Source organism: Hyla sarda, chromosome 2, assembly GCF_029499605.1.
Source record: "Hyla sarda isolate aHylSar1 chromosome 2, aHylSar1.hap1, whole genome shotgun sequence".
NCBI lineage: Eukaryota > Metazoa > Chordata > Amphibia > Anura > Hylidae > Hyla > Hyla sarda.
The window spans coordinates 44,604,865-44,626,823 of record NC_079190.1 but is presented as its reverse complement, the minus strand read 5'-3'; the positions used below and the strand labels follow the sequence as shown (position 1 = coordinate 44,626,823).

General features: G+C 48.4%; 1 long non-coding RNA gene across 1 annotated transcript; it reads left to right on the top strand.

The window, feature by feature from the left end:
• The first annotated feature begins 6,538 nt into the window (after positions 1 to 6,538).
• LOC130357611 (uncharacterized) lies at positions 6,539 to 21,656 on the top strand. Its single transcript, XR_008889196.1, has 4 exons — positions 6,539 to 6,602; positions 6,688 to 7,054; positions 21,187 to 21,317; positions 21,403 to 21,656. It is a non-coding gene; the product is annotated as an uncharacterized LOC130357611 (long non-coding RNA).
• The last annotated feature ends 303 nt before the right edge of the window (positions 21,657 to 21,959 follow it).

Below are 21,959 nucleotides of genomic sequence, written 5' to 3'. Positions count from 1 at the left end.
TTTGTGGAAGTTTAACTGTATAAAATGTATATAAATAGTTACGGTAGATGCAGAAATAGCGTTCGGCACAGCACTGCTTATTGTGGCTTTTGGCAAGTTCATGTGCACCTGTGTTGAGAGTGGCAACTGCAGTAAATCCGACCTGGGGTGCTCAATTTATTTGAAAACAGTCCATATGAAAGCAGCAATGAAAGAAGGTAAATGGCACTCACCAGTGTCGTAGTATAACAAACTTGTTTATTCCATAAAGTGCAGCATAATGACAGACAAGGCAAGGGAGGACTTGGACGCCGTCCACGTAGCGGTGATAGCTATTTCGTGTGCGAGGCACACTTCCTCAGACCACTGTGGTCTGAGGAAGTGTGCCTCGCACACGAAATAGCTATCACCGCTACGTGGACGGCGTCCAAGTCCTCCCTTGCCTTGTCTGTCATTATGCTGCACTTTATGGAATAAACAAGTTTGTTATACTACGACACTGGTGAGTGCCATTTACCTTCTTTCATTGCTGCTATATAAATAGTTAACTACCTGTTAGAAGCGTAGCAGGACCTGCAGGTCACGTGGTCGGATGAACTCTATGGTATTTCTGCTTGAGGACCTTTGGAGGTCCTTGTGACGTAATGCACTCATTTCCTTTGTGACGATGAGTGACAGATGGCTGGACCAATCAAAACGGTCACGCCACTGCCCATATAAGGGCGCGTCGGCCATTAATTTCTTGGTTCCTGGCTGTTGACGAGAAAGGATCAGCGCTGCTGTCATCAGTGAGTCTAGGCCTTAGCCTTGCGGCGACGGCTGTTTTATTCCAAATTGTGAGTTTATCAATCCCTAAACACTCTGCAAGACCACCGGACCTTATCTATCCCCTAAATCCGGTCGGATCTTCGCAATATACCCTGAATTCAGAGACTATTGTCTAAAGTCAAGGTCCGCAACATCTGTCAGTCATTGAGGTATATGGAGACTGTTTGATTAAGGCTGTTACTACTCTGTGGATGTACCGCAAGCCGTTAAGTAAAGTTTATGCAAGTTCAAATTCAACTACCTTGTGGACCTTCAGTCTTTATTCTTATGCACCTATCGTTACTGGGAAGGGCGGCGATAGGCCGGAGAATCATCTCAGCATACTAGCCCTCAACCTGGCGTCACAAACTACAGGGTTAACATTCACCCCTCATTTACCGAAAAAATACCCCCACTACTAACACCCCCCCCCAAGGGCTACCACAATAACATCTGCCCCTGGGCTATAACATACACCTCACACCTTCACACCCTGTGACACACCCCAATGGCATCTTGTGAGAAAAGAAATGAGTGGGCAGTTGTTACGCCGAGCGCTCCGGGTCCCTGCTCCTCCCCGAAGCGCTCGCGGCGTTTCTCTCCTTGCAGCGCCCCGGTCAGACCCGCTGACCGGGAGCGCTGCACTGACATTGCCGGCGGAGATGCAATTCGCATAGCGGGACGCGCCCGCTCGCGAATCGCATCCCAGGTCACTTAATTGTCCCGGTCCCCGGCTGTCATGCTCTGGCGTGCGCGGCTCCGTTCTCTAGGGCGCGCGCGCGCCAGCGCTCTGAGATTTAAAGGGCCAGTGCACCAATGATGGTGCCTGGTCCAATCACCCTGATTAGCTTGCACCTGTTCCTTGCCTACTTATACCTCACTTCCCCTGCACTCCCTTGCCGGATCTTGTTGCCTTGTGCCTTGAGAAAGCTTTACTGTGTTACCCATACTGTGTTCCAGACCTCCTGCTATTCCACCTTTGACTACGAACCTTGCCGCCTGTCCCGACCTTCTGCTACGTCTGACCTTGCTCTTGTCTACTCCTTTGTACCGCGCTTATCTCAGCAGTCAGAGAGGTTGAGCCATTGCCAGTGGATACCACCTGGTTGCTACCGCCGCTGCAAGACCATCCCGCTTTGCGGCGGGCTCTGGTGAATACCAGTAGCAACTTAGAACCGGTCCACCGACACGGTCCACGCCAATCCCTCTCTGGCACAGAGGATCCACCTCCAGCCTGCCGAATCGTGACAGTAGATCCGGCCATGGATCCCGCTGAGGTTCCCCTGCCAGTTGTCTCTGACCTCACCACGGTGGTCGCCCAGCAATCCCGACAGATCGTTCATCTAAGTCACCAGCTGTCGGAAGTGTCCACCATGGTACAGCAACTTCAGTCGCAGCTACAGCATCTGCAACAGCAGCTACCATCTCCTCCACCAGCTCCTGCACCTCCTCCGCAGCGAGTGGCCGCTCCTAACCTCCGCTTGTCCCTGCCGAACAAATTTGATGGGGACTCTAGACTCTGCCGTGGTTTTCTGTCACAATGTTCCCTACATTTGGAGATGTTGTCGGATCAATTTCCTACAGAACGGTCGAAGGTGGCTTTCGTGGTCAGTCTCCTGTCTGGGAAGGCTTTGTCTTGGGCCACACCGCTCTGTGACTGCGATGACCCTGTCACCGCCTCTGTACACTCCTTCTTCTCTGAGGTTCTCAGTGTCTTCGAGGAACCAGCCCGAGCTTCTTCTGCCGAGACTGCCCTGCTGAACCTGGTCCAGGGTAATTCTTCAGTAGGAGAGTACGCCATCCGATTTCGTACTCTCGCTTCCGAATTATCTTGGAACAACGAGGCTCTCTGCGCGACCTTTAAAAAAGGCCTATCCAGTAACATCAAAGATGTGCTGGCCGCACGAGAGATTCCTGCCAACCTGCATGAACTTATCCATTTGGCCACCCGCATTGACATGCGTTTTTCGGAAAGACACCAGGAACTCCGCCAGGAAAAAGACCTTAATCCCTGGGCACCTCTCTCACGGTATCCCTTGCAATCTACCCCTGTGCCTCCCGCCGAGGAGCCTATGCAAGTAGATCGGTCTCGCCTGACTATTGAAGAGAGGTCTCGCCGTAGGGATAAAAATCTATGTCTGTACTGCGCTAGTACCGAACATTTCTTGGTGAATTGCCCTATTCGTCCCCCACGTCTGGAAAATGCACGCACACAACCTACTCATGTGGGCCTGGCGTCTCTGGGTACGGAGTCTGCTTCTCCATCTCTCTCTGTGCCCGTACGGATTTCTCCTTCTGCCAACTCCTCCTTCTCTGCTGTGGCCGTCTTGGACTCTGGTTCTTCTGGAAATTTTATTCTGGCCTCTTTGCTTGATACGTACTGCATCCCGGTGACCCGTCTCATCAAGCCGCTCTATATTTCTTCGGTCAACGGGGTCAAGCTGCACTGCACTGTGCGTTATCGCACAGTGCCCCTGCTTATGAACATTGGACCGCATCTCGAGGAAATTGATTTTTGGTTTTGCCCGGCTGTACCTCTGAAATCCTCCTCGGTCTGCCATGGCTCCAGCACCATTCTCCCACCCTTGACTGGACCACCGGGGAGATCAAGAATTGGGGTCCTGCTTGCCGCAAGGAGTGCCTCACGTCTGCCCCCAGCCCCGTCTGTCGGTCCTCAGTGTCTCCTCCTGTGCCTGGTCTCCCCAAGGCCTGTCAGGACTGTGCCTTGCCTCCTCATAGTCCCCGTCCTGGTGACACTCTGCTCCGTGCCAAGCCTCACCTTCTGCCCCCCCCCCCCATTCCCACTCCTTCTGACCGGTCTGCCATTCATGAGTGTACCCAGGACTTCACTGTCCCCCAGAAGGAGACTCTACAATCGCTCCCAATGTCCTCGTCCCAGGTGGAGCGATATCCCGACAAAAAGAGGGGGAGACCTAAGGGGGGGGGGGTACTGTTACGCCGAGGGTCCCTGCTCCTCCCCGAAGCGCTCGCGGCGTTTCTCTCCTTGCAGCGCCCCGATCAGACCCGCTGACCGGGAGCGCTGCACTGACATTGCCGGCGGAGATGCGATTCGCATAGCGGGACACGCCCGCTCGCGAATCGCATCCCAGGTCACTTACTTGTCCCGGTCCCCGGCTGTCATGCTCTGGCGCGCGCGGCTCCGCTCTCTAGGGCGCGCGCGCGCCAGCGCTCTGAGATTTAAAGGGCCAGAGCACCAATGATGGTGCCTGGTCCAATTACCCTGATTAGCTTGCACCTGTTCCTTGCCTACTTATACCTCACTTCCCCTGCACTCCCTTGCCGGATCTTGTTGCCTTGTGCCTTGAGAAAGCTTTACTGTGTTACCCATACTGTGTTCCAGACCTCCTGCTATTCCACCTTTGACTACGAACCTTGCCGCCTGTCCCGACCTTCTGCTACGTCTGACCTTGCTCTTGTCTACTCCTTTGTACCGCGCTTATCTCAGCAGTCAGAGAGGTTGAGCCGTTGCCAGTGGATACGACCTGGTTGCTACCACCGCTGCAAGACCATCCCGCTTTGCGGCGGGCTCTGGTGAATACCAGTAGCAACTTAGAACCGGTCCACCGACACGGTCCACGCCAATCCCTCTCTGGCACAGAGGATCCATCTCCAGCCTGCCGAATTGTGACAGCAGTTTTTTGTTGTGTTTTTGCTTTGTGGTGCCTTGGGGGGGGGGGGGGGGTGTATGGCAGTTGGGGTGTTGCTGTGAGGTATATCACGGTTATAATTAACTCTTGTCAGTCGTGACGCCAGGGTGAGGGTTAATACTGTGATGCTTGGCCTATCGCCACCCTTCCCAAAAGCTATAGGGAGATGTAGAATAAATGTAATGTCCACAACCAGAGCTTTGCTGAAAACTTTCAGAAACATCACTGAAGATTTTCTGCAACATGGGATAACAGGAACAGTCTTTATAACAAAGTCTATGTACAGCTTAGCTGAGATTGACGTATGGTTGGGACTTTTGTAAGTTCTTTAGCTTAGTAGGATTTAGTATGCGCAGATTCGCTGGATTTAGGTTTATGTTTAGGTCCAGGGTCCTTGCTAGAAGTAGCGGGAAAGTTTGTAAGAACTCACTGTTTGATTCGAGCCGAGGCCGCCAGGCTTTGGCCCAGTGGTTGCCGATGACAGCTACGCAGAACATTACTCATCAGCAGCCCACGAGGAAAGAGAGTGATTAATGGCCGCAGCTCCCTTATATGGGCAGGGGCTGGCCGTTTTAGGATTGGTCGCCACCATCTGTCAATCAGCTTTACAAGGTATTGTGGGTATCACATGACCCAGAACCTCCAAAGGTCCTCTTACCTACCATAGAGACTAAACTACAGTCACATGACCCGCAGGCCCTGCGACATTATGCAAGGTAAGTACACACTTTCTATACAGTATTTACCTTTATTTGAGCAATATATTAACTATATGAGGGGTGACTAGGGGAAGACTAAAGAAGCAGAATCCCATAGTTACTAGGAACTCTGACTTTGGGGACCCCTAACAAAGGTACGGTGTGCAATACGGTACCGGGACACCACATTTTTTTGCTAAAAAAAACCTCAAACAAAAATTGCGTCTCTTCCTAGGCTTAGACTGGGATTAAAGGAAAAAACGGTCACCCATTCAGTCACACTAAACCCAATACACAGGGTTATAGTGCAGGTGAACATGAGACCGATGCAAGCTCCTTGACCGATATGCGTACCTGTAGTCCGGCGCGGTGTCCCTCTGAAGGTCCGCTTCTTCCTGCGCTGAATTGCACGCTGGAGGCGGCTCGCCGGCTGGATTTTAATGTTCATGGGTGCTGGCCATGTGAGCGCTCAGAAGGCACAAGTGCTCTCGTGACCAACACCCACACTATAACCGGTGTATCAGGTCTAGTGTGGTGAACGAGTGACCGTTTTCCTTCAAACACTACTTATGTGTGGCCTTTTTCAAAGCCCACATTGCTTTTTTTTAACATCTTTTTATTTAATTTATCCCCCCCCTTCTGACAGATGTCTGTCCAGCTGTTGCAAAACTACAACTCCCAGTATACCCTGACAGACGAAGGCCGAAGAGTTGTAGTTTTGCAACTGCTGGACAGCCACAGGGGATCACTGATGCAGTATGTAAATCTCGGCCTATGCTGCCTGATCTTGAACTGGCATCAGGAGCCACAACCACTTTAAATCAATAAGCAGCACTGGCTGCCGGGACGTCTGACGAATAATATCCTTCCGCTCCGTACCACAACGTCAGGGGCATCACTTGTCAGACGTCCCAGCAGCCAGCGCTGCCCATTGGGAGAGATTTATCAAAACCTGTCCAAAGGAGAAGTTGCTGAGTTGTCCATAACAACCAATCAGATCGCTTCTTTAATTTTTTAGAGGCCCTTTCAAAAATGAAATAAGTGATCTGATTGGTTGCTGCGGGCAACTCTGCAACTTTTTCTCTGGACAGGTCTTGATGAATCTCCCCCATTGAGCCTGCCAGAGCCGCAGTGATCTGTGTAAGAAACCTATGGGCCCAGGCTGTTAGGGCCACCAAATGATATTACAAATACTGAGTGTCTGGTTAGGAGAAACAAATATAATGTACCCACAGGGAGTGAGCCATTTTAATAACAATTGCCAAAAATCTCTGAGATAAGTCATGCAGAATATGTTAAAAAGGTTTTTTGATTTTCAGCCAATCAGAAAGCAGCACGACTCAAATAGAACTCCCGTGAGATCACACATGTGATGTCATCACCATTGTCATCAGTGAGGGGCCTAAACTGTAGGAACCTAGGAATACACATTCATACCCGCCTGTGACTGGTAAGTATCACATCTTTTTGACCAGTTCCATGTGCATTTCTATAATAAACATGTAACTAATCTCTCTTTTCTTTTCCTATCTTAGATGCACACCTTCCAGGCTGTGGGGCAGCACATACACGGACACTTTGCCCAAATTCTAGAGGTAACCTCCTTTAGTATGCCCAGAGGAAGGGCAGTACAGTAGCCATGGATTCCCTACAGGTTTCCTCCCCTCTGGAGGTTTTTCCTGTCCTGAGTTAGTTACTGTCCGCTCTTTGTGAGTGATGGAGGTTACATAAAATCCCTACACAAACTTTTCAATAAATAATAAATAAAGTTCCCCTTTGTTTAAACTGTTCTTTGACTTGTTCGACTCATTTATTTTATTTGTGTGTGTGAAAAATAGTGTTAGCAAAATGTGGATGACAGAAGTGTCCAAAACTGCTGCCCGATCTGCGCCATGTGATGAGGTGAGAGGCGGCTGATGCTGGGGGGTACAGTTGTCCAGGCAACCGTAGGGCACCCAGCAAGTTCTGATGTCTTATGCCCAGAAATGGTTGGCTACTCACTGTGTCAGAAGATTCTCATCCTAGATATGAAGACAATCAGGGATCAAAACCTGTGGAGAGGAAACGTTGACCAGTTGCCCATAGCAACCAATCAGATCACTTCTATTTTTCAGAGGTCTTGTTAAGAATGAAAGAAGCGATCTGATTGGTTGCTATGGGCAATTGATCAACTTTTCCCCTTCACGGGTTTTGATAAATCTCCCCAATAATTATTACAACCATGTCACACACTTAGGGTTGCCACCTGGCTGGTATTTTATCAGCACAGCTGGTATTTTAGACACCCTGCCAGTATTTGTAATATAAAAATAGCTCTGATTGGTGAAGATTTCTCCCTCACACAGAGGAGCTCAGCACACTCAGCACAAAGGGAGAAGATTAACCCCTTAAGGACCACGGGCATATGGGTACGACCTTGCTCCCTGGTACTTAAATGGGCACTGTCATGAAGTAAAACAATTGATGTTGTAGTACTTAACCTGTTGGGGACAAAGGGCGTATGCATACGCCCTTGCGTCCTGGTACTTAAGGACGAAGGGCGTATCCATACGCCCGTGGGAATTTCGGTCCCCGCCGCGCGCCGGGCGGGGACCGGGCCGGGATTACTGCTGATATCTATCAGCAGGCACCCCGTGCAAATGCCCAGGGGGTCATTACACCACGGGTCATGTCGGCGATCGGCGCAAATCGCAAGTGAATTCACACTTGCGATTTGCGCCGATTCCGGGTCATTACGGGTCTATGGTGACCCGGTGACCCGGAGTAGAAGGGAGATCGCGGGCTTCTAAGACACCCACGATCCCCCTTAAGAGATAGGAATGAGGTGGCACGGGTGCCACCCCTCCTATCTCTGCTATTGGTGGTCTAGACGCGACCACCAATAGCAAATCTGGGGCGGGGGGGGGGGGGTTACTTTCGTTTTCCCCGTCCTGCCCACCCACAATAGGCGGGGCAGAACAGGGAAAACGAAGAGGAGCGGCGCCGAAGATCACTTACCTGTCCGGAGGCAGCGGAGCGACGGCGATCGGCGGGCGGCGAAGGAGATCTGGGGCGGCGTGCGGCAGAAGAGGACGGCTCCCTGGATGCGACGGAAGCCGGTGAGTAGTTGCCTAGCAACATCTAGAGGGCTACAGTCTGAGACCACTATAGTGGTCTCTAGACTGTAGCCCTCCAGATGTTGCAAAACTATAACTCTCAGCATGCCCAGACAGCTGTTTGCTGTGTGGGCATGCTGGAATTTGTAGTTTTGCAACAGCTGGAGGTCTACAGTTTAGAGACCACTGCACAGTGATCTCTATACTGCCCTCTAGATCTTGCAAAACTACAACTCCTAGCATGCCCACACAGCTGTTTGCTGTCTGGGCATGCTGGGAGTTGTAGTTTTGCAACATCTGGAGGTCCACAGTTTGGAGATCACTGTTCAGTGGTCTCTAAATTGTAGCACTCCAGCTGTTGCAAAACTACAAATTCCAGCATGCCCACACAGAAAACAGCTGTCTCGGCATGCTGGGTGTTGTAGTTGCGTACCTCCAGCTGTTGCATAACTACATCTCCCAGCATGCCCTTCTGTGATCAGTACATGCTGGGAATTGTAGTTTTGCAACAGCTGGAGGCACACTGGTTGGAAAATGCTGAGTTAGGTAACAGAATCTAACTGAAGGTTTTCCAACCAGTGTGACTCCAGCTGTTGCAAAACTACAACTCCCAGCATGTACTGACAGACCGTGCATGCTGGGAGTTGTAGTTTTGCAACAGCTGGAGGCACACTGGTTGGAAAACACTGAGTTAGGTAACAGAACCTAACTGAAGGTTTTCCAACCAGTGTGCCTCCAGCTGTTGCAAAACTACAACTCCCAGCATGCACGGTCTATCAGTACATGCTGCTGGGAGTTGTAGTTTTGAAACAGCTGGAGGTTTGCCCCCCCCCCCAAGTGAACGTACATACAGGGTACATTCACACGGTCGGGTTTACAGCAAGATTTCTGCTTCAAGTATGAGCTGCGGCAAATTTTTCGATTTGCGATTTGCGCCGATTCCGGGTCATTACGGGTCTATGGTGACCCGGTGACCCGGAATAGAAGGGAGATCGCGGGCTTCTAAGACACCCACGATCCCCCTAAAGAGATAGGAATGAGGTGGCACGGGTGCCACCCCTCCTATCTCTGCTATTGGTGGTCTAGACGCGACCACCAATAGCAAATCTGGGGCGGGGGGGGGTTACTTTCGTTTTCCCCGTCCTGCCCACCCACAATAGGCGGGGCAGAACAGGGAAAACGAAGAGGAGCGGCGCCGAAGATCACTTACCTGTCCGGAGGCAGCGGAGCGACGGCGATCGGCGGGCGGCGAAGGAGATCTGGGGCGGCGTGCGGCAGAAGAGGACGGCTCCCTGGATGCGACGGAAGCCGGTGAGTAGTTGCCTAGCAACATCTAGAGGGCTACAGTCTGAGACCACTATAGTGGTCTCTAGACTGTAGCCCTCCAGATGTTGCAAAACTATAACTCTCAGCATGCCCAGACAGCTGTTTGCTGTGTGGGCATGCTGGAATTTGTAGTTTTGCAACAGCTGGAGGTCTACAGTTTAGAGACCACTGCACAGTGATCTCTATACTGCCCTCTAGATCTTGCAAAACTACAACTCCTAGCATGGCCACACAGCTGTTTGCTGTCTGGGCATGCTGGGAGTTGTAGTTTTGCAACATCTGGAGGTCCACAGTTTGGAGATCACTGTTCAGTGGTCTCTAAATTGTAGCACTCCAGCTGTTGCAAAACTACAAATTCCAGCATGCCAACACAGAAAACAGCTGTCTCGGCATGCTGGGTGTTGTAGTTGCGTACCTCCAGCTGTTGCATAACTACATCTCCCAGCATGCCCTTCTGTGATCAGTACATGCTGGGAATTGTAGTTTTGCAACAGCTGGAGGCACACTGGTTGGAAAATGCTGAGTTAGGTAACAGAATCTAACTGAAGGTTTTCCAACCAGTGTGACTCCAGCTGTTGCAAAACTACAACTCCCAGCATGTACTGACAGACCGTGCATGCTGGGAGTTGTAGTTTTGCAACAGCTGGAGGCACACTGGTTGGAAAACACTGAGTTAGGTAACAGAACCTAACTGAAGGTTTTCCAACCAGTGTGCCTCCAGCTGTTGCAAAACTACAACTCCCAGCATGCACGGTCTATCAGTACATGCTGCTGGGAGTTGTAGTTTTGAAACAGCTGGAGGTTTGCCCCCCCCCCCCCCCCCCCCAAGTGAACGTACAGGGTACATTCACACGGTCGGGTTTACAGCAAGATTTCTGCTTCAAGTATGAGCTGCGGCAAATTTTTCGCCGCAGCGTAAATTCCTAGGGGGAAACTCACCGTAACCCGCCAGTGTGAATGTACCCTAAAAACACTACACTACACTAACACATAATAAAGAGTAAAAGACTACATACACACCCCCTTACACTGTCCCCCCCCCCCAATAAAAATGAAAAACGGACAATTCATTTTTATTGGGGGGGGGGGGGGGGGACAGTGTAAGGGGGTGTGTATGTAGTGTTTTACTCTTTATTATTTGTTAGTGTAGTGTAGTGTTTTTAGGGTACATTCAATGTTTCCAAAACGGAGCCTCCAGCTGTTGCAAAACAACAACTCCCAGCATTTCCGGACAGCCACTGCCTGTCCAGGCATGTTGGGAGTTTAGCAACAGCTGGAGGCACCCTGTTTAGGAATCACTGGCGTAGAATACCCCTATGTCCACCTCTATGCAATCCCTAATTTAGTCCTCAAATGCGCATGGCGCTCTCTCACTTCGGAGCCCTGTCGTATTTCAAGGAAACAGTTTAGGGACACATATGGGGTATCGCCGTACTTGGGAGAAATTACACTAAAAATTTTGGGGGGCTTGTTCTCCTTTTACCCCTTATGAAAAGGAAAAGTTAGGGTCTACACCAGCCTGTTAGTGTAAAAAAAATTTTTTTTACACTAACGTGCTGGTGTTGCCCTTTACTTTTTATTTTCACAAGAGGTAAAAGGAAAAAAAGCCCCCCAAAATTTGTAACGCAATTTCTCCTGAGTACGGAAATACCCCACATGTGGCCGTAAAATGTTCTGCGGGCGCCCAACAAGGCTCAGGAGTGAGAGCGCACCATGTACATTTGAGGCCTAAATTGGTGATTTGCACAGGGATGGCTGATTTTACAGCGGTTCTGACATAAACCCAAAAAAATAAATACCTACATGTGATCCCATTTTGGAAACTACACCCCTCACGGAATGTAATAAGGGGTATAGTAAGCATTTACGCCCCACAAGTGTCTGACAGATTTTTGGAACAGTGGTCAGTGAAAATGAAAAATGTAATTTTTTTGTTTGCACAGCCCACTGTTCCAAAGATCTGTCAAACGCCAGTAGGGTGTAAATTCTCACTGTACCCCTTATTACATTCCGTGAGGGGTGTAGTTTCCAAAATGGGGTCACATGTGGGGGGTCCACTGTTCTGGCACCACGGGGGGCTTTGTAAATGCACATGGCCCCCGATTTCCATTCCAAATTATCTCTCTAAAAGCTCAATGGCGCTCCTACTCTTCTGAGGATTGTAGTTCGCTCGCAGAGCACTTGACGTCCAAACATGGGGTATTTCCATACTCAGAAGAAATGGGGTTACAAATTTTGGGGGGCATTTTCTACTATTACCCTTTGTAAAAAAAGTAAAATTTGGGGGAAAAACTGCATTTTAGTGGAAATTTTTTTTTTTCATTTACACATCCGACTTTAACAAAAAGTTGTCAAACACCTGTGGGGTGTTAAGGCTCACCGTACCCCTTGTTACGTTCCTTGAGGGGTGTCGTTTCCATAATAGTGTGCGATGTGGGGGGTTTTGCTGTCCTGGCACCATAGGGGCTTCCTAAATGGGACATGCCCCCCAAAAACCATTTCAGAAAAACTCACTCTCCTAAATCCCATTGTTGCTCCTTCGCTTCTGAGCCCTCTAGTGCACCCGCCGAACACTTGACATACACATATGAGGTATGTGCTTACTCGAGAGAAATTGGGTTACAAATTTTGAGAGGATTTTTTTCCTTTTACCCCTTGTAAAAATTCAAAAACTGGGTCTACAAGAACATGCGAGTGTAAAAAATGAAGATTTAGAATTTTCTCCTTCACTTTGCTGCTATTCCTGTTAAACACCTAAAGGGTTAACACACTTACAGAATGTCATTTTGAATACTTTGAGGGGTGCAGTTTTTATAATGGGGTAATTTATGAGGTATTTCTAACCAGAAGACCCTTCAAATCCACTTCAAACCTGAACTGGTCCCTGAAAAATTCTGATTTTGAAAATTTTGCGAAAAATTGGAAAATTGCTGCTGAACTTTGAAGCCCTCTGATGATTTCCAAAAGTAAAAACTCATCAATTTTATGATTAAAACATAAAGTAGACATATTGCATATGTGAATCAATATATAATTTATTTGGAATATCCATATTCCTTATAAGCAGAGAGCTTCAAAGTTAGAAAAATGCAAAATTTTCAAATTTTTCATGAAATTTTTGAATTTTTCACCAAGAAAGGATGCAAGTATAGACAAAAATTTACCACTAACATAAAGTAGAATATGTCACGAAAAAACAATCTCGGAATCAAATTTATAAGTAAAAGCATCCCAGAGTTATTAATGCTTAAAGTGACAGTGGACAGATTTGCAAAAAATGCTCCCGTCCTTAGGGTCATAATGGGCTCTGTCCCCAAGGGGTTAAGTACTACAACATATCTCTAATATACTTTAATTAAAAAAAGTGATTTTAAACAAGTTTAAAATCACTTTTAAATTCGGCCACTAGGGGTCGCCCTCCTAGTGGCCGAATGCATTCGGCAGTGACGTCACTACTGAATTTCGACTCATTTATGCCTGGCAATGAGTCGAAATTCAGGCACTGCGGTGCTCGCTCCCGCCTGTCAATCAAACAGGCGAGAGCGAGAACGCTAATGGCTGGGGCTGCACGCATTGGCCAGCTCCACTGGCCTCGCGCACGACACCGCCCGCCGCCGTTACCCTGTCCCTGTGCCCACTAGTGTCAAATGGGCCCCCCGCGAGCGCGATCGCTACCATCACCGCTAGCGGGGTCCCTGTGCCCACTAGCGGTGTCACAAGAATGCCGAGCGCGGCTCTGTTCCCCGTCCCTGTCAGCTCTCAGGGTACGGGAACAGATTTAAAAGCCTCACGCGCAGCTAACGTAGTAGTGCGCATGCGCAGTACTACGCAAATAGCGTAGGGCTAACGCCAGGCTCCTAGCGCTTCCTACGTTAGCCCTACGCTATTTGCGTAGTGCTGCGCCTGCGCAGTACTACGTTTGCCGCGTGCGAGGCTTTTAAATCTATTCCCGTACCCTGAGAGGGACCCCGCTAGCGGTGATGGTAGCGATCGCGCTCGCAGGGGCACATTTGACACCGCTAGTGGGCACAGGGACCCCGCTAGCGGTGATGGTAGCGATCGCGCTCGCGCTGGCACATTTGACACCGCTAGTGGGCACAGGGACCCCGCTAGCAGTGATGGTAGCGATTGCGCTCGCGGGAGGCATTCTTGTTACACTATGACATTTGACAATAGGGTGCCTCCAGCTGTTTCACAACTACAATTCTCAGCATGGCCTGACAGCTAATAGCAATCATGGCATGCTGGGAGTTGTAGTTGGGAAACAGCTGGAGGCCCCCTATTAGATAAATAACACTCATGCATAGACGATGTGAGGGCGGAAGCAAGCGCCCAGCAAGGCATCAGTGAGGTCGCGCCTGTTGGGAAGCGCTGCTTTCTGCACTGCTTTATAGAGCAGATTTATAAGCACTAAATCTGCTCTATTAAAGCGATGAAAATTTTTTTTTAACCCAGGTAGGGGGTTAGGGCTAGATTACTACTAGGTAGGGACATATTAGATTATATAGCACTTGGTGGGAGCTACCCTTTAAGGACCGAGGGCATTCCTATACGTCTGTGGGAATTTCCGTTACCTACCCCCCCCCCCCCCCCCCCCGTGTGCCGGGCGAGGACCGGACCGGGATGACTGCTGATATTTATCTGCAGGCATCCCGTGCCAATGCCCAGGGGTGACCTCAGACCACCCCATGTCAGCGATCGCCACAAATCGCCGGTGAATTCACACCGGCGATTTGCGACGATTCCGTGTCACACGGGTCTCCGCTGACTCGGTGACCCGAAAAATAAGGGATAGGAGTTAGGTGGCAGGGGTGCCACCCCTCCTATCCCTGCTATTGGTTAATCAGAAGCGATCGACCAATAGCAGATTGGGGGCGGGGGATTAACCGTCGGTGAACAGCGCCAGAGGTTAATTACCCTTGGCTGCGATCCCCGGCGGCGATGCTCGGCGTCGGCGATGACGTGCGGCAGGCTCCATGGATCCTACGGAAGCCGGCAAATAGTTGCCCAGCAACATCTGGAGAGCTACAGTTTGAGACCACTATACAGTGGTCTCTAAAATGTAGCCCTCCAGATGTTGATAACTACAATTCCCAGCATGCCAAAACAGCTGTTTGCCGTTTTGGCATGCTGGGATTTGTAGTTTCGCAACAGCTAGAGGGCTACAGTTTGGAGATCCCTGCGCAGTGGTCTCTAAACTGTGGCCCTCTAGATCTTGCAAAACTACAACTCCCAGCATGCCCACACAGCAGTTAGCTGTCTGGGCATGCTGGGATTTGTAGTTTTGAAACATCTGGGGGGCCACAGTTTGGAGATTACTGTGCAGTGGTCTCTAAACTCTAGCCCTCCAGATGTTGGAAAACTGCAAATCCCAGCATGCCCAAACAGCAAACAGCTGTCTCGGCATGCAGAGAGTTGTAGTTGCGTACCTCCAGCTGTTGCATAACTACATCTCCCAGCATTCCCTTAGGCGATCAATACATGCTGGTAGTTGTAGTTTTGCAACAGCTGGAGGCACACTTGCTGGAAAATACTGAGTTAGGTAACAGAACCTAACTGAAGGTTTTCCAACCAGTGTGCCTCCAGCTGTTGCAAAAGTACAACTCCCAGCATTCAAAGTCTGCCAGTGCATGCTGGGAGTTGTAGTTTTGCAACAGCTAGACGTCCCCCCCCCCCCCCATATGAATGTACAGGGTACATTCACATGGGCGGATTTACAGTGAGTTTCCTGCTTCAAGTTTGAGCTGTGGCAACTTTTCCGCCACAGCGCAAACTCCTAGCGGGAAACTCACTGTAAACCCCGCCAGTGCGAATGTACCCTAAAAACACTACACTACACTAACACATAATAAAGGGTAAAATACTACATATACACACCCGTTACACTGTCCCCACCAATAAAAATGAAAAACGTATCGTACGGCAGTGTTTCCTAAATGGACCCTCCAGCTGTTGCAAAACAACAACTCCCATCATTTCCGGACAGCCACTAACTGTCCAGGCATGCTAGGAGTTTAGCTGGAGGCACCCTGTTTGGGAATCACTGGCGTAGAATCCCCCTATATTCACCCCTATGCAATCCCTAATTTAGTCCTCAAATGCTCATGGCGCTCTCTCACTTTGAAGCCCTGTCGTATTTCAAGGAAACAGTTTAGGGCCACATATGGGGTATTTCTGTACTCGGGAGAAATTACGTTACAAATTTTGGGGGGCTTTTTCTCCTTTTACCCCTTATGAAAAGGAAAAGTTAATGTCTATACCTGCCTGTTAGTGTAAAAAAAATGTTGCACTAACATACTGGTTTTGCCTCATACTTTTTATTTTCACAAGCAGTAAAAGGAAAAAAAGACCCCAAAAATGTGTAACGCAATTTCTCCTGAGTATGCAAATACCCCATATGTGGGCGTAAAATGCTCTGCGGACGCCCAACAAGGCTCAGGAGTGAGAGAGCGCCATGTACATTTGAGTCCTAAATTGGTTATATTCACAGGGGTGGCTGATTTTACAGCAGTTCTAACATAAACACAATGTAACAAGGAGTATGTAACAAGGGGTATAGTGAGCCTTAACATCCCACAGGTGTTTGACGAATTTTGGTAAAGTTGGATGGGAAGATAACCAAAAAAAATATCATTTTTCACTAAAATGCTGGTGTTACCCTAAATTTTTAACTTTCACAGTGGAAAATAGGAAAAAAGCCCCCCAAAATTTGTAACCCCATTTCTTCTGAGTTAGAGCATAACCCATATGTGGATGTAAAGTGCTCTGCGGGCAAACTACAATGCTCAGAAGAGAAGGAGCACCATTGTTCTTTTGGATAGAAAATTTGTCCGGAATTGAAGGCCACGTGTGTTTACAAAGCCCCCATAGAACAATGGACCCCCCCCCCCACATGTGACACCCTTTTGGAAAATACACCCCTCACAGAATTTAATAAGGGGTGCAGTCAGCATTTACACCCATAGGTGTCTGACAGATTTTTGGAACAGTGGTCCGTGAAAATGAAAAATTTATATTTTCATTTGCACAGCCCACTGTTCCAAAGATCTGTCAAACGCCAGTGGGGTGTAAATGCTCAGTGCACCCCTTATTAAATTCTATGAGGGGTGTAGTTTCCAAAATGGGGTCACATGTGGGGGGCATCCACTGTTCTGGCAACATGGGGGGATTTGTAAACCCACAGGCCCCCCGACTTCCATTCCAAACAAATTCTCTCTCCAAAAGCTCAATGGCGCTCCTCCTCTTCTGAGCATTGTAATTCGCCAGCAGAGGACTTGACATCCACACGTGGGGTATTTCCATACTCAGAAGAAATGGGGTTACAAATTTTGGGGGGCATTTTCTCCTATTACCCCTTGTAAAAATGTAAAATTTGGGGAAAAACCAGCAATTATTTTTTTTCATTTACACTTCCGACTTTAACAAAAAGTCGTCAATGCCATGTGGGGTTTTCTTTGCTGTTCTGGCACCATAGGGGCTTCCTAAATGCGACATGCCCCCCATAAACCATTTCACCAATTTTTTTTTCATTTTAACATCAGACTTTAATGAAAAGTCGTCAAAGACCTGTGGGGTGTTAAGGCTCACTGGACCCCTTGCTACTAGAGATGTCGCGAATTGTTCGCCGGCGAACAGTTCCCGGCGAATTTAGCATGTTTCCGTTCGCATCGCCGGGCGAACATATGTGAAGTTCGGTCCACCCCCTATACTTTAACTTTGCAGTAAACTTTGACCCTGTGAGTCAGAGTCAGCAGACACATTACAGCCAATCAGCAGCAGTCCCTCCCTTCCAGACCCTCCTACCTCTTGCACGGACGCCATTTTACCCTCATTCAGAATGCTGCAGGCTTAGGAAGTGGAGGGTCAGAGAAGCTGCTCCTGCTGTATAGGGAAAGCAATAGCTAGGTTGCTGCTAGGTGGTGTATTCAGGGTCCAGTTTACTTCTAAAGCACTCGTGTAACATCTGCTTTAAGGACAGCACCCAAAAAAGCCCTTTTTAGGGCTGAAAGATATTGGTCCGTGTGTCTTGCAAGCTGGAGGCACCCTGGTTGGAAGGGAACCACTGGTTAAAAGGGGTACTCCAGAATCAAACTAAAGTTCATTCAAGCAACTAACTACTACAGTATTCAAAGGGCTGAAAGATATCAGTCCGTGTGTCTTGCAACAGCTGGAGGCACCCTGGTTGGGGACCACTGCATAAAAGGGAAACTCCACAGGCAAGCTTTATTTCTTTAAAGCAACTAACTACTACAGTATTCAAAGGGCTGAAATATATCAGTCCATGTGTTTTGCAACAGTTGGAGGCACCCTGGTTGGGGACCAGTGCTTAAAAGGGGAACTCCGCTGGCAAGCTTTTTTGCTCATTGTCACATGAGTGCAAATCACATTAGGTGTGAAAGTTGTGCAAATAATAAAAAAAAAAACCTTTTTTGGCTGTTAAATAAAACCAGTCGTCACTGTCAGTTCACATCAAAGTTACCAGTTTTTTTGCCTGCAGGGAAAATTGTGTCACCCTAGTGCAAATCACATTTGGTGTGACACTTGTACAAATTTAACCAAAAAAATTACAGGCAGAGGAAGGCTACCCCGCAGGGGTCGTCGTGGTGCTGGGATTCCCTTTGGCCCTAGAATGGCCAGTGTTCAGAGGCCATGTACCCTGAACCCCCAAAGTTCTGAGGACTTAGTTGACTGGCTATCACAAGACACCCAATCTACTACAGCTTCCGCTCGGAACCTTGATGCACCATCCTTCTCCTCCTCTAGCTTAGCTTCGGGCACCTCTCATGCTACCACTTGCCCGACCTGCCGCCACCACCAACACTAGCACCACAGCAGCTTTACTTGATCCATCAGAGGAGTTATTTACACATCAGTTTGAAGACATGAGTGATGCGCAACCATTATTGCCAGAGGATGTAGTTAACAGGGATATGTCTCAGTCAGGTAGCATTACACACATGGACGTACGGCGTGATGATGATGTTGTACCCGCTGCTGCTTCCTTTCTTGAGGTGTCAGATAGCGGTGAAGGTCTTGATGATGACGATGTGTCCGTGAATGCCACGTTGGTGCCCGCTAGAAGAGAAAAAGAGGGGGAAAGTTCAGATAGGGAGACAGAGAGGAGGAGGAGATGAGTTGGAAGCAGGGGGAGGTCGTCGCAAGGAGCTATTGGCACAGTCAGACAGCATGCATCGGTACGCGGGGTCAGCCAGACGGGATGCCAATCAACGCATGCTGTTGGCACAACCAGAATGCCGTCGTCGCAGAGCTCAGCAGTGTGGCATTTTTTTTGTGTGTCTGCCTCTGACAACAGCGAGGCCATTTGCAACCTGTGCCAGAAGAAACTGAGTCGTGGGAAGTCCAACACCCACCTAGGCACAACTGCTTTGCGAAGGCACATGATGTCACATCACAAAAACCTATGGGATCAACACGTCAGTACAAGCAGCACACAAAGTCAAAGCCGCCATCCTCCTTCTGGTCCAGCATCTTCACCCAGGTCAACCACTGCTGCCCTCCTTGCCCCCTCTCAACCATCCGCCTCTCCGTCTCTCGCCTTGAGCAGTTTCTGCTCATCTGCCCACAGTCAGGTGTCTGTCTCGTGACCAACACCTACACTATAACCGGGTGTATCAGGTTTAGTGTGGTGAACGGGTGACCGTTTTCCTTCAAACACAACTTATGGGTAGCCTTTTTCAAAGCCCACATTGCTTTTTAATTCCCCCCCCCCCCCCTTCCGACAGATGCCTGTCCAGCTGTTGCAAAACTACAACTCCCAGTATACCCTGACAGACGAAGGCCAAAGGCTGTCAGGGCATGCTGGGAGTTGTAGTTTTGCAACTGCTGGACAGCCACAGGGGATCACTGATGCAGTATGTCAATCTCGGCCTATGCTGCCTGATCTTAAACTGGCAGCAGGAGCCACAACCACTTTAACCCCTTAAGGACACATGACGTACTGGAACATCATGTGTCCGCTCCCGATCTATAACACGGGGCCACGGCATGGCCCCGTGTCATAGCGGGTCGGGCCTCTAACAACGGCCGGGACCCGTGGCTAATTGATCGCGGTGCCGCGCTCTATTAACCCTTTAGACGCGGCGTTCAAAGTTGAACGCCGCATCTAAAGTGAAAGTATGCCGGTCAGCTCAGTGGGCTGTTCGGGATAGCCGCGGCGAAATCGCGGCATCCCGAACAGCTTACAGGACAGCAGGAGGATCCCTACCTGCCTCCTCGCTGTCCGATCGCCGAATGACTGCTCAGTGCCTGAGATCCAGGCATGAGCAGTCAAGCGGCAGAATCATCGATCACTGGTTTCCTATGAGAAACCAGTGATCAATGTAAAAGATCGGTCCCTATGGGAGCTATAACACTGCAAAAAAAAGTGAAAAAAAAAAAGTGAATAAAGATCATTTAACCCCTTCCCTATTAAAAGTTTGAATCACCCCACTCTTCCCATAAAAAAAAAACACAGTGTAAATAAAAATAAACATATGTGGTATCGCCGCGTGCGGAAATTTCCGAATTATAAAAATATATTGTTAATTAAACCGCACGGTCAATGGCGTACGCACAAAATCAATCGATCAATAAGTCCCATCAAAGCAAAAATGGCACCGTTAAAAACTTCAGATCACTGCGCAAAAAATGAGCCCTCATACCGCCCCATACGCGGAAAAATAAAAAAGTTATAGGGGTCAGAAATTACAATTTTAAACGTATTAATTTTCCTGCATGAAGTTATTATTTTTGCCAGAAGTACGACAAAATCAAAACTATATAAGTAGGGTATCATTTTAATTGTATGAACCTACAGAATAAAGATAAGGTGTCCTTTTTAACGAAAAATGTACTAAGTAGAAATGGAAGCCCCCAAAAGTTACAAAAGTGCGGGTTTTTTTTTCAATTTTGTCTCACAATGATTTTTTTTCCGTTACGCCATAGACTTTTGGGCAAAATGACTGACGTCATTACAAAGTAGAATTGGTGGCGCAAAAAATAAGCCCTCATATCGATTTTTAGGTGCAAAATTGAAAGAGTTATGGTTTTTAAAAGGCAAGGAGCAAAAAACAAAAATGCAAAAACAGAAAAAACCCCGGTCCTTAAGGGGTTAAATCAATAAGCAGCGCTGGCTGCCGGGACGTCTGACGAATAATATCCTTCCGCTCCATACCACAACGTCAGGGGCATCACTTGTCATACGTCCCAGCAGCCAGCGCTGCCCATTGGGAGAGATTTATCAAAACCTGTCCAGAGGAGAAGTTGCTGAGTTGTCCATAACAACCAATCAGATCGCTTCTTTAATTTTTTAGAGGCCCTTTCAAAAATGAAAGAAGTGATCTGATTGGTTGCTGCGGGCAACTCTGCAACTTTTTCTCTGGACAGGTCTTGATGAATCTCCCCCATTGAGCCTGCCAGAGCCGCAGTGATCTGTGTAAGAAACCTATGGGCCCAGGCTGTTAGGGCCACCAAATGATATTACAAATACTGAGTGTCTGGTTAGGAGAAACAAATATAATGTACCCACAGAGAGTGAGCCATTTTAATAACAATTGCCAAAAATCTCTGAGATAAGTCATGCAGAATATGTTAAAAAGGTTTTTTGATTTTCAGCCAATCAGAAAGCAGCACGACTCAAATAGAACTCCCGTGAGGTCACACATGTGATGTCATCACCATTGTCATCAGTGAGGGGCCTAAACTGTAGGAACCTAGGAATACACATTCATACCCGCCTGTGACTGGTAAGTATCACATCTTTTTGTCCAGTTCCATGTGCATTTCTATAATAAACATGTAACTAATCTCTCTTTTCTTTTCCTATCTTAGATGCACACCTTCCAGGCTGTGGGGCAGCACATACACTGACACTTTGCCCAAATTCTAGAGGTAACCTCCTTTAGTATGCCCAGAGGAAGGGCAGTACAGTAGCCATGGATTCCCTACAGGTTTCCTCCCCTCTGGAGGTTTTTCCTGTCCTGAGTTAGTTACTGTCCGCTCTTTGTGAGTGATGGAGGTTACATAAAATCCCTACACAAACTTTTCAATAAATAATAAATAAAGTTCCCTTTGTTTAAACTGTTCTTTGACTTGTTCGACTCATTTATTTTATTTGTGTGTGTGAAAAATAGTGTTAGCAAAATGTGGATGACAGAAGTGTCCAAAACTGCTGCCCGATCTGCGCCATGTGATGAGGTGAGAGGCGGCTGGTGCTGGGGGGTACAGTTGTCCAGGCAACCGTAGGGCACCCAGCAAGTTCTGATGTCTTATGCCCAGAAATGGTTGGCTACTCACTGTGTCAGAAGATTCTCATCCTAGATATGAAGACAATTAGGGATCAAAACCTGTGGAGAGGAAACGTTGACCAGTTGCCCATAGCAACCAAT